At 41.7% G+C, this 16,085-nt stretch overlaps 1 protein-coding gene across 1 annotated transcript in view; it reads right to left on the bottom strand.

Moving 5' to 3' along the window:
* Positions 1-2,707, bottom strand: part of MEIS1 (Meis homeobox 1) — a 435,557-nt gene extending 432,850 nt beyond the window's left edge. The window contains exon 1 of the mRNA XM_083828210.1: positions 2,551-2,707. The gene's annotated coding sequence lies outside the window, so the exon portion shown is untranslated. The remainder of the gene's footprint in view (positions 1-2,550) is intronic.
* Between the last annotated feature and the right edge of the window lie 13,378 nt (positions 2,708-16,085).

A 16,085-nucleotide genomic window follows, 5' to 3' on the forward strand; every position in this document is an offset into this window, starting at 1 on the left:
TTCATAACCCCTTACCTCAATTACACACCATCAGTTTATGCTTCTGACTGTGGCTTCCACAATGCATCCAGCACACACCAAATGAGGACATTTAATTAGCCTGCACAGCCTCATTAGGGGGTGTGCCAACAAGGCTACTTTGCTTCTAGGACCTCCAGTCAATGCAGGGCACTGTGATTACCTGGAAAACGGTTCCTTTAGGGGTAGTAGTAAAGAGGTCTCACACATGATGCTGCACTGCATGGTGCAGAGGTGTGCCAAGCCTACTCCCTTACAAGCAGCAGGATGTCCTCAAAGTGGCAGGAACTGCTAAAGATGGAGGTTAAATAACAGTAGAGGACTTGAAATGTCAAAAATATTTATCATGCCCAGCTAATGAACCCAATAACAAGAATATAAATCAAGTCTTTGACACACTAAACAATACAAGACAACTTATAGGCCAAGTGCATGTGATTGTATGCAAAGTACATATCGACTAGACATGCACTGTCCTACAACTTCCAAATGTGGCACATAGCATGCAAAGCATTTCTGGGTGGTTTCCACACGTTCTCCAGTTCCAACACGCATGTGCATTTGAGAGCTTTCAGAGGCCACAACCTGTGCTCCTGTGTCTGGTCCTACTGATTTGGTTTTTTTTTTTCATTTTGGCTATTTGAATAACAGTAGATCACACCTCTGCACCAGCAATGCCAGCTGGTTAGATCTCTCTTCTCTAACAATTTTTTTTTTAGGGTCAAGACCATTGCAGAAACAGAAGAGGCAATGAAAGCACAGAACAGAGCTGTGACAGGGAGATGAGGAGGGGAGAGCTCGTTAGTCATCCACAGTCAACTGAAAGTTTGCTGTAAAAACAACTTGACAATTCAGCAGTGCAGTTCAGACCTTGTAGGACTGCCTGTGCCCTTGCCCAGCCTACAGGGCAACTTTTAGCAACTGGCATTTCAAGGGCTAACAAGACAAAACATCCTGTCCACCTCCACACAAATACAAAGCTTTGTTTGCCTTTACATTGACTTGATGGAAATAAGGCTTTTACCCATGCAGACCACATGTCCTAGCTTGACCTCCTGCCACCCTGGGCTCAGAGGTACAATCAGTGGGCAATACACATCTCACTGAATGCCTGTCTCCACCAGGGTTAGTCACCACAGTCCTGTTAGGAAATCTGCTCAGTAGAGTCAAATAATGCCCTAGATCCAGTTCAAGTGTACATCCAAAGTAAGTCATTTAAATCATGCTCCAATGGCATCTGTTTTCTCTTAGAGAACGTGCAAGGCAATAGGTGACAAGCACAACGGTGGAAACTGGAAATGTCCACATTAAGTGAGATGAATCTCAGCCTAAACATTTCAAAATCAGTGTTTATCTCAGTGCTCCTGATACTGAGATACAGCAGTACTATTCTTGATAAAATAAGGCAAGAGAAGTCACAAAATACAACTTGAAAGCTCCTATATTTAAGCTTTTTAGGCCTGGTTTCCTATGCCGTCATTGAAGGTTAACAGAATCTGTTATAGAGAAATTTCCTATGCAAAGTGACTAGGATCAACTCACTCAGGAATTAAATTGCAGGAAGTGTTAAGTGTCCTGAGAAAACCTCCCCAGGAAACTACATGTCCAACCTGAAACCTTTTTCCTTCACAAATTCAGTAGGGGAACCAAATAAGCTCGACAGGCCTGAACCATTCCTTTTGCTGATCAAAAAGGATAGGGAACTATACAAATTATTCTTTGGGACTAATCCTAGCATTAAAATAGTATGCATCAGAAGCTATGAAGAGTTACCAGTTACAGGAAGGTCTACAATATTTTGGGGAACAAAATAGGGAGATGTTTTCTTGCAAGGTAACCTGCCTGGAAACCAGACCACCCCAGAAAGTTTATGCAGCTTGACACAAATCAGACAGAAAGCCCCCACACCAGGCTCTCTACTGTTTTCTGCTGGGGTGGGGGGGGGCGGAAAAAAAAGGCCTTTCTTGGCAGGCTCATAATTTTTATATGAGGCTGGGCTGACTCATGCTGTGTAAGACCAAGTCTGACTCAGCTGAAGTCAAAGTTCCCAGTGATACCACTGCTACAGGCTACAAAATAAGCATCTCTGTCCTGCCTAACCCTCAGCACCTCATTTTATGACTCAGATTTGTAGTCTTATGTTCTTTACAAAGGCCACAAAGAAGCATTCTGACACTGAAGGCAGAATAATCATTTGGCAAACTTACACCACATGTAAAAAAAAAAAAAATCATCTGTTTATTTCAAAGAAATGTATTTGACTCTGCTTTGGTAGCTACCACAGAGGTACACCTGGAGTAGGTCTAGGTCATCCCTCAGGTTTCCTGCAAGCCACCTCTAGAGAGGAAGACACCACATCAGCACACCTGACTGAACAGCTTTCATTTGATTTTATTTTTTTAAAGAGCACCTGAATCTGGATGCCAGAAGAGCTACCTGTATTTATTTAGACTTTAACATATGAGCACTAACAGGGCCCTACACATCATTCTTTGGCACAAGCTTTAAATAGTCTTAGCTTATGAACCTTACCAGCAGCATCTCAGGAATATCTGGGGAACAATCCAGCTCCACCATGTGAGACAGTTCTGAAGCTCAGTTCACTAATTTAGTTCTGTGCCAGGATGCCTGCAGCTTTTCACCCATCCTCAGATACTTCCTGCATCAGGCACACAGCGCCAGGAGGGTTATATCTGAAGAATCTTCTCAGCTGAAGGGATAAGAAGAACATTGTGACTAGACAAGACAATTTCAGAACATCTTTATTTTAAAGGAATTAAAGTTTGGACCTCCACCCAGATCCCACCTTCAAGGAGAATTTATCCCAGTTAAGAGCTTGACTGTGTATTGCAGTCCAATTGCTTTGATATTCTTGAAGGAAATAGACAAAGAGGTGCAGAGATGGAAGATTTTAACAACTCAAGGAACTTTTTACTGACCGAGAAGGCACTCTCAGGATGTCTCCCCACGAACAGGAAGAATATAGCAGGGCACCAGAGCCTCCTTAAACTAAAAACCTTGTCTCATGTGCATAGGGGTGGTGTCATTTTCATAGTCTCCTTGGTACCACAGCCCAAGAGCACCTTTGAACATTGGTGACACAAGCAAACCACTGGTTTGCTCACAAATAAACCCAGGGAACGGTGAATTGAGGCCCAAAACCATGGCTAACATGAATCAGCCGGCTCCCTCAGAGTTAGAGTTCATCCAGCTGAAGACTCAGCCTTGTTTATATATTGTCTTACTCCTCAGAGGAGTAAGTAAAGCTGCTTTACCTCAAATACTCATAGAAATGCTCTCGGGGCTGCCTTGCTAAAGCAACCTTGCTGAGCCTTGCTATTCATCACAGCAGCACGCACGAGTACTGCAGCTCCCAGTATATCAAACCACGCCAGGCCGTCTGTAATTCTTAATTGACACTTTTGAGTTTCCACTCTTCCCAACCACCACCCTTAGAAAAAAAACAGAGTGGACGCCAATTTCCCTGCTGGTGCAAATGAGTACACTTCCACTGAAACCGAGACGCTTCAGCCAATGTAAACAAGCTCAAAACTTGAGTCTGGTTGCTGTTTCTGCTCCTGTGCACAGCAGCTTTTAGATCCAGCGGAGTTCTTGCAGGATGAGTAACAACCTAACAGTTATCTCCTAAAGCAGCTTCCATAGAAAGGTTTCCAGGCCTTGACAGCGCAGATCTCCTTACCAACAAGTCTGAGCTCAGGCAAAGGAAGAAATGACTTGTCCGAGGCTCTTTGCTAAACAACAGCCAAACAAGGCTATGCCCAAGCCCTGGAGACCAGGTTGCAGACCGGCTGTTTCACAATTACATTTAGCCACATATCTTTCCAATGAGGGACTTGAAAATGAGGAACCTTTTCTTTTTTTTTTTTTTTTATTGCTCAAAACCACAGCTACCACTCTGAGACACATTTCTGAGCTTTAAAAAAAGGCCGCTTTCAGCATTCCTAATGTTCACTGTTTATAAGCCATGACTTTACTGAAAGATTTTTTTTTCCTGCATAGTTGAATATGCCCTGTATCTAGAGGGTAATTTGGGCTTTAATCTGCACTAAACGCTAGAATGTCGGACAAGTGAAGCATTTGATGGTGATGATAATGAGTAGCCCATTAAAGGTAATTTTTAAAAAGTTAATGAGCTCTCACTAAGGGACCGACACGTACTGTAATGAAAAATGTTTGCATAAAGAATATAACTTTCTAGCTATTTATTTTACTTTATAGAGAACCTATAAAACTTTTTAATATGCCTTCAATTAATTCAGCACTTTAGATGACTCTTGAGTTTTATTTTCATTCTTGTTTTGCCAGAGTAGGATATAGAAATCTAGTTTTCTAAGGAAAGCAACTGATATCCCAATCAATCACTCTTTTACCACCCTATTCTCTATTCAATGTCCATGGATTCAGCCCCCCCTTAATTAAGGGAACTCAGCAATGCAGTGATTTAGTGATAATGACTCTTGCCATTTCTTTAGCTGTGTGGTCACTGTTAACCACTATTTGAATTTACCAGCATAAATAAAGCCCTTCTGTGACTAAACAAAGTTAAAGTAGCAATAAATTCAGCCCGCCATGTACACTTGGTTAAACCTTTAGCCAACATAAATACAAGCGGCCTTTTGCTGTGATTTGCATGGTACAATGACATCATACATTTCCAAATAGAACAGCAAGACCACAGCCAAAAAGCTAACAATTCCCTTACGTGAATCAAATTGCAACAATCTAGAGTTTGTAGCACTGACTGCTCAGTTTCTGGCTCCTCCACCCTCTGCTCCCATGTGACCACATTATAAAATAATCTATATGGTGATCTCAATTTTGCATTTTCTACATGATTATGTTTTGGCAAGGGGACTCCTCGTGTTGTCTCTCTGCAGGAGTTTTTGTTTTGTTGGGGGATTTTTTGAAAGTTACTGAAAAGTTGGAATTTGTCAGCTCCGAGTCAAACCCAACTTCTCCAAACTGAACCAAATCCTAGGAGGAACAAAGGCTACAAAGGGCTGCATGCAGAAAGAGACAGAAAAGAAAAACCAGACATAAAGACTCTCAAGTGGAGGCTGTGCTAACCAGAGCTACACAAGCTAGGACGGATAAAAGGGAGCTATAAGATAACACACATGATGACACACAGATGACAATTTTTAGGTAGTAGTGACATGTAGGCGGACGAGAAAGCTATCATGCTACCTTAGATTTTCTCAAGGCAGACCTGAACTGTAATTCAGCTCACCTTTTAACTCCCTGGAGTCTCTCCCAGAGAACACAACCACACTGCAGGACAATGCACAGCCCAGAAACACCTGAATTCTCTTTAGAGACAGCAGCTTCAGTACCAAGAACATTTGCCACAGAGCACCAACGTCGGTAAAAGTTCACTTACTCCATCAAAACCAAGGCAAGCCTAAATCCATGAGGCTGAGCTAGAGGCGCATACAAGGCAGCACCCAAGACTGCCTGAAAAAGAAAGTGGCTGCTCCTGAGGGCTTTTATCCCCTGCAGGGCAGCTCCTGGCAGCTGAGACAGGCCAGGAGCAGCACATAACAGCAAAGTACTAGAGGCTTCCTCCTAACCCAGAGGAACATGCTTGCTTGGCTCCTGTTGGGAGCTACTGCTAGCTGCCCATGGCAGGGAAAATACTGCTTTCTCTGGTGTTCCGTGTGGAAGTGTTTTTACACTTCCAAAAGCCTGGCAGGTAGCTCTGCTAGGCTGTAGCACAGCTGTTTTTGCACTGCTAGTACTGCTACTTTTAAAACAAAGCAAACAAACAAGCCAGGGGTGTTGCTGACCCTGTTTCTGAGCTGACAAACCCCATCCACAGGTATCTGTGAGCCAGTAATTGCTTCTGTATCACAGCAATTAAGGTGAGAGGTTGGGATTCCTCGGGAGCTATTGGAGCGGAAGGACAAATATTCTTCTCTTTCCCACCCCAGCACCAGCCTGGTTTAATCCAGAACTACAACTTATTTCTAGAAAGTGTTTTTCTTATTTTTAGTTCTCTAGTAGCGATTTCTTCCTTAAATAAAGCAAAACAGACTTTCCAATGCAAAAAAGAATCAAATAAGCCATTGCATCACCTACACGTTATTGATCCAGAGATGGGCAAAGGATGAAAGAGGAGGAAAACTCTGAGCCCGTGTTCATGACTATTAAGAAAGGAGAAAACTTAATAACGAATCTGTGAAGCCATAAAAAATGGCAATAAGAAGCTTTTGCCTCAACCAGCTTTGTGCTGAGCTGTATAACTTTATGTCACTTTTTATTTACATTTTCATCATGAAAGTTTTGTTGAAAGAGAAGACCAAGAAAAATATTGTAAGGTTGGTCTTTATAACTGATTATATTTTTACAGTACTCTAAAAACAAAGAGATAAAGCAAAGTCACTCATATATCGGCTTATTCTCTACTGTCTCTTTATTCTCTTAAGCCTGTGTTGAGTAATAATTCTTGACTTCTAAATCATGACATATTAAGGATGAAAAAGACTTCGCATTCTTTCTTTCCCCCTCCCTTTCTTTTTATTATTCCTTTTGAAAGATCTGCAAAGGGCTGAAATATCATCCAGGTCTCTATGAGGCCAATCAGTACAATGCTTATTAAGCACTACACAGAAGATGTGATCTATTTTTAATTAAGCCATCTTTGAACAATGCAACGTAAGGAACCTGGCTTTTGAACTGAAAGGCAATCAGTGAGTGGATGGTGAGTGAATTAAAAGTAAACAGGAGGAAGAATTCCAAATACAGGGAGGGCTCAGAGGGGATTTCCAAAAAAAAAAAAAAAAGTGTTCTCAAGGAAAGAAAAAAATGAAGATTTTCTTATCATAATTTTGAGGATGCATTACATTCCCTATTTTGATTCACTTTGTAAAGCCACATCAGGTTGTTTGTAGAAACAATTTGTTAGCAAATACGTGGTTCTCCTCTGCCCGGAACATTAGAAACTGCAACATATATACAACACTTACTGATGTTTAAGTATCAATCAGATTGTGTATTATTTGAGCAGAGTACACATTCAAGTCCACTTTACACCGTTATGGAACAGACTAAACAAACCTGACCTCGGGGGTGACCCTCGTAGGATCCCAAAAGATTGCAAATGTATAGTAGGCAGTCACCATGAGACTTTTACAGCCTGGTAATGGCATGCAAATGACACTCTGTCTCTGTAACGCAGCCAAATTCTGGGGTTGTATATGAGAGTAATTTCCTGAAGAATTTGGGGAAAATGTGATACTTTTCCTTTTATGTATGAAATTCACAACATCTCGTCCTTTTACTAGAGGACTGCAGGGAAAGCACTGACAAACTTACCGCCAGGCCGTACTGTTCCCTGTAGCAGCACCTCTCCAAAAGCCTCCCTCTGTAAGCGGTGTGGGCATGTTTCCCCAGCACACAGGATGATGAAACAACTTTCCATACCTCAGAAAACACACTCAGCACCTCATTGCAGTATCTGTGGGAAGGAATCTCCCCCAGAGCCCAGCTCCAGGCAGGAGACTAGGGAGAATGCTCTGCATTGCCCTGTGGAGGACCCGTTCTCCCTCTCCAACATCTCTATGAGGTGTAAGGAAACCAACTGCGGTTGGCTCCGTAAAGTCAGTCAGTGGGAATCCTACTCCTTCCCCTCAGGGCCACGTTTCTTCACAGAATACATGCAGTGATAGAGACGGTTCAGCACGAGTGAAGCCGTCTTGTGGGTCTCCTACCAGCGCAATGGGTGAAGGCCTAGCTTTGGTCGCTCCGTCACTGAGAATTAGGCCAATTTTCACAGCAGCCGCTGCACCTACATGTCACAGATGTAACTTCTTGTCCTCACAGATCGTATCTTTCTTGGCATTTTCGGTGCTATAGCTGTGTTATTCCAGTTTTGCTTCAAGGCTTCCACCGCAGCTGTGTATACATTTGCCGTAAATCAGCTTATCTGTTCCCACTGGAGCTCTTAGCAGAGGGAAGGAGACAGGCAGGGAAAGGTAAATGCATCTGCCACAAGCCTTTGTACTTCTACATACACTGGCTAGTAAAGGACCAGGATCATCCCGGTGTGACACGGAGGAACCCAGTGGTGGTTCCACGCCAGGCTTTGGGAAACGACCCCCTCCTGTCATGCTGAGTAGCAGCTCCCCAGAGACAGCATGCCGTGACCACGCTCCCGCACTCAGTTTTTATGAGCGCTCACAGATGGATGTCTGTTTTGAGACATTCCTACAACCCAAGGACTCAGGAGGGCTTTTTTCCTCCCAGTCTGGCTACGGGACTTCTGCTGTCCCTTGGGAACCTCCCTAACGTTACCTGTGCTGTTAGCAGCTCGCTGGTGTGTTTCCACAGCGTGCTCTGTGCACAGAAACATCATGGGTCATGAAAAACAAAACAAAAAGGAGAATAAAGCAGCCCCACTTCTTTCCACCATTTTCTCGAGGAGCATGTTTCGTACTCATATCATGCGATTTCTTTCACCTGACTTCCTCTGCCATCAGACACCTGAAGGCAGGACTGCCGTAAGGACCTACGCCAAACAGTGATTTAGCCCAATAGGTTACGGTTCTTCTGTTAGTACTGACTGCATTAAAGGGAGACACTGGGAGACACAAACAAACATAATAAAATTGTTAATTAGAATATCTGCTATGTGGAGCACTTATGTAGATACAGGGCACTGTTTGGAAACAGTGCCTCAAGTATTCCTCAAGATTCTGCTGCTTGAGGTCACCCAGACTTACACACAAGGACTACAGGAAGAAAAAGTGTAGGGCTCCTTTTAACAAAATAAGATCCTGTGAGATTTCGTCACTTTCAAGACTCAATCTAGTAATTTCTTCCTTTTCCTGGTGACCCCCCTCCTTTTTCTCTCCCCCTTCCAAACAGTACTTTTAGTAAATTGTTTGTTTTCTTCCAATATATAAAGTTACAAACCTATGGATATTTTCCTTTCCTCTTCAGTCCCAGCCTCTTCTGGGGAATTAAGTTATGCATACTGCATGAAAATAGGACCACAGGCTGGGCCTCTACAAGCTGCTAATTGAAAACCTTGTCAGAAGTAGGAGGAAGTGGCAAGAAACTTGGCAGGCCCTCGTGCTTTTCATGCCGTACTTAGCTCTTGGTACTTATGAATGGCAGCTCTGCAGTACTTTGCAGAGGTTTACAAGTTGTGCCAGTGCTGTCTCTGCAATTATGGAACAACATGTTCTTCTCTAGAAGCTGAAAAAAGAAAAGAGCGTTTATATGCAGAAAGCCACATCCTGTGGTTTTCAGCCAGGTAGTTCTGCCACTGGAATGGAAGTGAAGAAGACAGAAGACAAGACCTCACATCAGTTATATTAAACACGCAGGACTATTGGCTACAGAAAGTTGATGAGGCAATGTTATATTTTTTTAAAAAATCCATATGCTAGATTCATAGCAAAGGTGATCTCAGGCTGTAGTAGGTCAGAAAGTGAAAAAGGGGACAGGGAGGATGTCTGGACCTGATTCTGCAATTCTCAGTTGAATCCTGCTTCAAAACACCAACACACATGGGAGCTGAGGAATCTAGCCCCATTAAAAATTACTACAAATTACCTGGTATGAAATGCTTACATTATGAAAACAGGGATGATTTTGCATCTGTTAATGAGGATAATGACTAATATATTCAGGCAGTAGATGTGACAGCTGTCTGTATGTTTTTAGGGGCATATATTTTTAGATGCCATTTACCTCCAAACATATTAACTGCTGCATTCTCCCAAAGTGCTCCAAACCCCCAAAGCTTAAGAATGCAGGTTGAATTTCTCTCTGCTTCTGCATCACTCAGTTACATCACTCTGCCTCATTATTTGAAAGTGCTCACAGATCTGCCACTCAGATCCTCAGCTAAGTGCTAGGGTAGAGGGAAATGGCTAATGCTGATGTAAAACAAAACACAATTGAAATCACAGTCCACGGAAACACTGCTTAAATATAACTGCACTGCCTGCTGCTCCATTTTAACTAGTTTAATCGCTTGCTGACCAAGCAGGGCTTAAAACTGTTAAGGAATATATGTTTGTGCTTTTGTCCCATTTTCCAAAACCAAAGATTTGCAAGATGAACTCCAATCTTAAGACAAAAGTCACCCCATTAAATCTTAACAGATGTTTCTCAAGTTTAGAAGATTAAGAAAGATTTCAGCATCAAAAATCAAAGAAAATATTCTATGACCTTAAAAAAGGATAAATCTCGAAGCTCTAAACAAACCGAAAGTCCACTTTGACAGCTGCATCTGACTGAATTGATGAGGTGCTATTGATGTTTGGATTAAACTATGCCTCTGTGATCAAGTACTCAAACATGGGATAAAAGAGGAATATATTCTTTAATCCCACCAACTAATTTTGTGTAGGCAGCAGTTGCAGAAAGCAGTGGTTACAGAACAAATGTTGGAAGTGGCTTCACTTTTGCTTATTGACAAAGCTATTTTTATTTCATTAATTCACCACATATACTATCAGCGTTTAAACTAACACGGGGAAATCTATATCAGGCACAGTATTCTCCACAAACAAATCACTGAAAATTTCAAAGTCATTAAAGACAGAATCAATAGGATATGATTCTGAAGGGCTAGGAAGATGCAGTGCTAAAATGTAATAGAAAAATTAGATATTGATTTTTTTATATATAATCTTGATAAACAAACTAAACAACACCGGAGATTTCAGTTCTGTTTTTATAGCATCTCTTCTCCATAAAGGGAAAGGGTTAAGAGACAGTTAAGCCACTTGTTAATTACTGTATTCATCTATCATTGTAACTCCAGAAACTTGCCACCTCCACGAGAAGACTACAGGATGCATGCTTTCCAAAACTCCTAGCAAGGGAGGAAAGCAAGCAAAGCTAGGCTCCAGATGCTATATTACTAGGAATCCAGGTGGGAGAACCGTGAAAAGAAAACTGGCCAACTGGAAGCCTGGATCCTCATTGACTACAGTTGGGAAAGTCTGGGGTAAATGAGAATCAGACCTCTAATGCTTAAATAGTGGCACTGCGTCCACTGCTGCCTGCCGGGACACCTCCTGGAGTTCAGACCCATCATGAGAAGGATGTTGTATGGGAAAAACTCCTGGCCACCTGCAGAAAGTCCACCACCAGGCAGACATCTGGTTGTGCCACGGACTGTCAACGTACAAAGTCCCGCAACCTGAGCAATAGCATAGCGAACAGCTGGGCATAGAAGAAAATCCAGAGTTTGTTGGATGAAGGGATCTCAGGATGAAGGGATCCCAGATCTGCAGAAAGCAAGTACAGAAAAAGGTAATACTTACATGTGAGCATGTAAGTAGATTTGTATTACAACTAAAGCTTCCCCATTCATGCACAAAAAAAAATCTGAACACTTTCTCACTTAAAGAACTCAAAAACTCTGGTTCTAATTTATTTACTGGAGAATTTGGTCATTTTAGAGCAATAACTCCCATCAATAAATATTTACAGCAAGCATCTTTTTCACTAAAATAAAGGGGAAAAACATATCGTGAAGATGTCAAAGGATGCAGTAAAAGTACACAGGAGTTCCCAAAGCAGAATTAAAGGAGGGAAGGCAATCCACTGAGCCTGGTTGCAAAGTTCTCACTGGTTTCAGAAGGGCTGGGACCACCTCTAATTCTTTACTCTTCTGCCTCTTTCTGTTACTTCCGTTTCTCTTCACAGCTGCTCTCTCCATCCAGGTAAGGAACAGATTTGCACACACTGTTATTTTATTGTGCAAGCATGAGAAGAGGAAGAAGAAAGTTTTATAATTCTGTGAACTGCTTCTGAGAAGAGCCAAGCGCTCCCAGGTGGTACTGAACTAAACCATACATTTTGCAGGATTAAGCCCAAATTAACCAAAAGCAGCTGCCTTGCATTCAAGGGAGGCAGCAAAAGTGACACATGATATCATGAAAATAAAAGAGAAGAATGAAAATGGATGTTCTCTTCACCTAACCTAAAATCCTAACTAGGTGTATTTTCAGCTTTGGGATAGTCTAGGCTCTTTAGTATTTCTTCAAGCACAGTTACCTGTGCATTTTCAGGAACGGGATGGCTGTAAAAGGAACTTTACATTGCTATCTGTTTAGATAGGTCACTTGTTCTTAAAGGATAAAAAACCACATGATAATAAGACTGGAAAACACCAGATGAAAAAATGTATGTGGTAATAATAACATCTGTGCATTAATTCCTATTTATATAAAAGCATTGTGTTTCTACTTGTAGAAAATGCATAGAATATTGCCAAAATATTGAGTCTACTGTTGTTTGTTGGTTTTTTTTTGTTGCTGTTGTTTGTTTTGTTTTGTTTTGTTGTTTTGTTGTTTTAGTTTGGTTGGTTTTTTGAGTTGGATAAAATCTTTGCTTTTTTTTTTCCAACTATTTTAAACTCAACAACATATCTGCTTATGCTCTCAGAATCATAAATACGAAACCAAGCAACACCACTGGTTATGATTTATATCATTGGTCTGTGACTATTATGCAAAGGCAGATTTTACCATTACAATTATACTTATGTAATTCTGACAGTTTTCCCTGTGTTGCTAGGGAATTCTGTAAACAAACCCAATAAAACCACAGAGTACTTCAATAGCGGTGACAAAATTTCGTAGCCACAATACGGAGAATCTGGTCTAATTATTCTATAAACACACTTTGATTTGTTTACTTCAGTGTCAAATTAACTTCAAATATGTAACAACAGTCACTGATTTGATATGGTATACAATACTGCCAGTGACTGCTTTCATTGTAGTGTGTGTAAATCTATCTCTTTTTAAAATGAGTTCATTTCTGAAAGCGTCTCTGCCATACATCGTGAATACTAAACAGGGAAACACATGTGCAACTTATTTAAAAGAAAATTATTTCCAATGAATTTTGCTGTGATCCAGCATATTTCTGCTCCATTTTATTTTCCCTTTTGCACAGTAGAAGGAATATTTTTTAGGAAGATTAATAACTCGTGACTTAGAGCAACAAATTATAATCTCGCTGGGGAAAAATGAGCCAAACTAACCTCATCTCCATCCATTCAGTTGTCCCAAATCAGTAGATTGTGCTACTTAAAAGAAAGACAGATCTTTGACCACTTTAACCAATATATAAAACTGGGACAAACTCAAATTTCTGAGGAGTTGGAAAGAACACAGATCCTGGAGAGATGCACTGAAGAAACAAATGATTATACTATGATTTTCATTTCATACTATATTTAACTGAACAGCAATCTAGGAAAAACACCAATGGATTTAAAAAAGTTTTGGATGTGGAGGTTTTTTCTTTTCAGGGATTTTCGTGGGAGGTGTACAGAGGTTACTGCACACCATGACCATGTGTGGTGGCAAGTAACAGCAATGGCAGCCACCGCTTTGCACAGATGACTTTGAAGTGGTTTGTGATATGCACACCGCAGCTTGGAAACCCCTGGTTTGTATCATAAAATGCCTTTCACAGAGAAGGATCTCCAAATGGTTTACAAGCTGCACACACTATATACAAGTCAGAAGCCCACCCACCAAAACAAGGCCAGCTCAGGACAGAGTGAGACCGCCAAATGGCATCTGTAAAACAAAATAAGAGAATTAAGTGGAAAAAAGAAAGTGTGCTAGTCCCACTCCTTGACAATGCCAGCTGTCTCTGCCCACATAGTGTTGCAGGGCGTGACAATATCCAGCAGATCAATTTCCCTTTCAGCAAGCAAGGAGTTAATGTCTCATGCAGGGAGGGAATTTTGTATAAAGCAGAGCAATTAGGGCAGGAGTGGGTTCCTGAGGTCTGATCAGAACTCACGAGAACTCCCGTAGGAGTGCTAAACTGCTGCCAAAACAGGTCCCAGAAACAAGAAGTGATTTAAAATGTTAGTAATGGGAGATGGCACTTTTGTCCAGGGGATCTCAGGACTGGACTAGCAAATTTTCTCTGTGGTTATGAATTTTTGTGGTTTCAGTGAGGCAGGCAGAATGCAATAATCCATTCTGGAATTTCTTCAGGAGAACAACCACCCCTTTCTTCCTCCCTAGAAGATCTGCAATTAGATGGAAAAGACAAATCTCCATTTTCTAAGTTCCACAAGGCCTTCAGCAGGTCATTTTCCTCTGGGACTGTGTGAGACAGTAAATTTAAGAGATGCAAACATCCCTTCAGTGCCCTGCAACACAACTTTTCTGCCACAGAGGGAGAGATTGCACCCAACCTGTTTATGTAAACTGTATGCTGTGACAAAGAGAAAAACATTTCTCTTGCAACAATGCAAACATCAAAATATTGCCGAAAGCCACTGGAAGTCTTGGGGATCCTGCAGGCATTTCACTTACCTTCCCCTGTGAGGGAACTCCATGGGGTTGTGCAGAACAAACAAGACAGACACTATTTTGGCAATATATAGAGATGGAAGGAACAACCTTCTGTGAGTGATTCAGGAAAAGAGCTGATGAGGGTGTTGAATCAGCATCCTTTCTGGGTCTGTCATGAAAAGTGATAATAAAAAATGGATTCTAGGGTAAAATGGTCGTGGAGACAAGGTGTGAAAAAGCCACATAAAGAAGTGTTGCACTTCCTTTGGGACATAAAGAACAGATCTGCAAAGGCTCCCTATGTACCTTTATCCCCAAAGATTGGTGAAGAAATAAGTTGAGGAAATGAAAAAGGCAGAGGATCTGTCACTGCACAGTGTCAGCTTCCCCGGCCCGTACAGACACCAGCATTGCTCAGGTTGCTCCACCCCTCTGGTCTCTAAATAAACACTTGCTGAGTTGTCTCTCTTCCGTTCTGCTATGGGACACCTAAGGAATCCTTGACCTCACGGAGGCCCCAGTGACTGGGGACAGTGAAAAGGACTTGGTCCCAGGACTTGACTTTGTGTGCAGTGTGATCATCAGCACGGCTCCACAGCAGACTCCGGTGTTCCCAGCACTGCCCCTCACAAGGCACTGAACAGAGACACAAGGACTGCTGTCTTTTAAAGGGCTAAAATCTCCAGGAAGAAAATACTGGATTTAATGTCATTAAGCTGAAACAATCTGGGGACTCATTGAGAGCTTGGAGTTTTAATACTTGTAAGGTAGAAATTGTGGAAATTAACAATGAAGTTGTGGAAATTAGAGGTTATTATTACAAAGCCTCTATTTAAGGGATAATGTTCTTGGCAGAAAATTATACGAGGCAATAAATTGCATTAGTAGGTGATTACATTCCCAAAGCAAAAACTGCAGTAGAGGCTGAATAAGTAACCACAAACACCATTATACAACAAGGAAAGGATAAAAGCCATGAGATTGTGCTTTCTAAAAATATTTCATACACACACTTTATTTTCCTCCATTTTTAGTGCATTTAAGAGTCTTGTGCTTGATCCTTCTTAGCGTTTCCTTATTTACCCAAGTAGTACAGGATGGAGTCTAAAGGAATTCCATTCAAAGGTGGCCTTGGATATCCAATCCACCTGAAATCCATTAGTAAGGACATAGAGACGGTTTGTAGTTCTAGTGCATGGGTACGGATAAGCATCCAGCTTCCCAGGGGCCCTTCAGTATAGTTCTGCACTTGCACGAGCAGAAGAGAATAGTACAAGGTCAAGGGGAAAGGACCATCTTCCCAGAAAGCTGTTGTCCAGCCCTCTGGAAGCAATTCTCTAGGACAGAGCCCTCGGATATCCCTCAGGCTGACCTGGGTGTAGACAGCAAACCCCTTCTCCCCACCCTTAGTTCTTAGTTCTCCAAAAAACCTCTCCTCCCTCCCACTTATTCAGGGTGAATTTCATGCAAAAGAAATAACTCTTCCAGCACATGGCCCATATGGTTAACTGAAGCGAGGCTAACTAAGAAATACAGCAAGGGCTGGATCTTCATCTTTCCTGCACTTTATACTTTGCAGCTTGAGGCTCTGATGGCTCTCCAGCTATTCCAAGCCTGTTAACAAGGATTCTCTTTTTCCCCTCATTATGTATGGCTGAAAAATCATAACTGTTTCACCAGCTATGAGCCTCACCGCCATTATTCCTGCCTCTGTCACGTCAGTATAAGCTTGCTTTATGTGTATGGAGCATGCACCAA

This window comes from Anser anser, assembly GCF_964211835.1.
Source record: "Anser anser genome assembly, chromosome: 3".
Taxonomy (NCBI): domain Eukaryota; kingdom Metazoa; phylum Chordata; class Aves; order Anseriformes; family Anatidae; genus Anser; species Anser anser.